Source organism: Monodon monoceros, unplaced genomic scaffold (genome assembly GCF_005190385.1).
Source record: "Monodon monoceros isolate NGI ecotype Baffin Bay Population unplaced genomic scaffold, NGI_Narwhal_1 Super_Scaffold_15, whole genome shotgun sequence".
NCBI lineage: Eukaryota > Metazoa > Chordata > Mammalia > Artiodactyla > Monodontidae > Monodon > Monodon monoceros.
The window spans coordinates 56,697,258-56,698,568 of NW_021703771.1; the positions used below are offsets into that span (position 1 = coordinate 56,697,258).

The following is a 1,311-nucleotide window of genomic DNA, read 5'->3' on the forward strand; positions in this document are numbered from 1 at the left end:
AACACGTTTAAGCTGTCAATAAAGACCAGCACTTAAGAAACGCAAAGCACGTGCACACCTCACATGCACACTTTATAATGTATTCTCCCAGTCCTAAAAGCGGGGGAGGTTCTAGGGCATAAAAACTTCAAACTTTCTTATTTTTCATGACCTGTAGCATGCATTTAGCCTTTGGGTTGTGTTCCTATAAGACTAATCCCACTCTTTAATGGCTGAAAGCATACGTTTAACAGTATATGGTGGATTAGCTGCTCTGAGAAATGCCTTTTTAAAAAAGTAAAGTGAAAAATACACAAAGAAATTTATAACCTTAGCAGTCTTTCATATTTGTTTTGATTGTTCTTGAACCAGCCCTGAGCCAGTGACAAGGGTATTGAAAAGATGCACCTGAAACAGTGTCTGCGGGCTGCTGCATTTGCCAACCCGCTTTAATGCTGCTTTCCAGCGGCGAAGGCGCAGCAGCATTAACAGGGAAGCCAGAGCGAGCTTCCCCGGCAGTGGCGGCGGCGGCGGTGGCGGTGGCGGCGGCGGCGGCACCGGCACCAGCGCAGTTTCCCCTCTCCCCAGCCCTGACTCTACGCGCACATGCGCAGTGCGCCCGCAGCCCTGGACCATTTGTCAGGACTACTCGTGAGACGGAGAAAAAAAAAAGAGAAAATTTGGGGGTAAGAAGCGGTTGATCGGATCTAATCTCTTATTAATCTGAAGATTTGTCCGTGCAAAAGCCATTCATTTATTTTTCTGGGTGAGGATGAAAGTTAAGAGACCTATAGAGAGAAGGAAGCGCACCCTCGTCTTGTGAAACAGATCAGGGGAGGGGAAAGGACAGAAGGGGTTTCTCCCCCACTTCTCTGCGCCTCTGGGAAAGAGAAGAAAACTTAATCCTGGGGAAAAAAGTGGGCAAGTGACTCGGAAACGGCTGGAGGGGGAGCCTCTGGGCATCTCACTCTGAAGTAGTGAGTGCGAGTGTGAAAGAGGAACAAAAGAGAGAGAAAAGAGAAAGGAAAAAATGGGGGGAGGAGAGACTTGTATTTTTTTCTTTGCGCGCACACGGGGAAGGGTGTGGGGGGCCGTGCGGAAAGGAGCCGGGGCGAGGCGGCCGCGTCGGGCTCTCGCCCGCGCGCAGGCGGCCAGATGCGTGTGTGCCCCCTCCCCCGCGCCCCCCGAGCTTGTCACTTTGGTCGCTTTCATGACACCGGGCGCGGGGTGGGGAGCGCGGCGGCGCCGGGCTCCGCCGGGGTGCGTGCCCGAGTGGGCGCCGCGGAGCCGCAGCCCGGGCGGCGAGCGCGGCGGCCGAGGCTGGGGGCGCCG

At 54.4% G+C, this 1,311-nt stretch overlaps 1 protein-coding gene across 5 annotated transcripts in view; it reads left to right on the forward strand.

The window, feature by feature from the left end:
* Positions 1–578: 578 nt before the first annotated feature.
* The window catches only part of L3MBTL3 (L3MBTL histone methyl-lysine binding protein 3), a 118,224-nt gene continuing 117,491 nt past the window's right edge, over positions 579–1,311 (forward strand). For 4 of the 5 annotated variants that reach the window (XM_029224027.1, XM_029224022.1, XM_029224025.1 and 1 more), the window contains exon 1: positions 579–665. The gene's annotated coding sequence lies outside the window, so the exon portion shown is untranslated. The remainder of the gene's footprint in view (positions 666–1,311) is intronic. The other variant, XM_029224023.1, reaches the window with a different exon arrangement.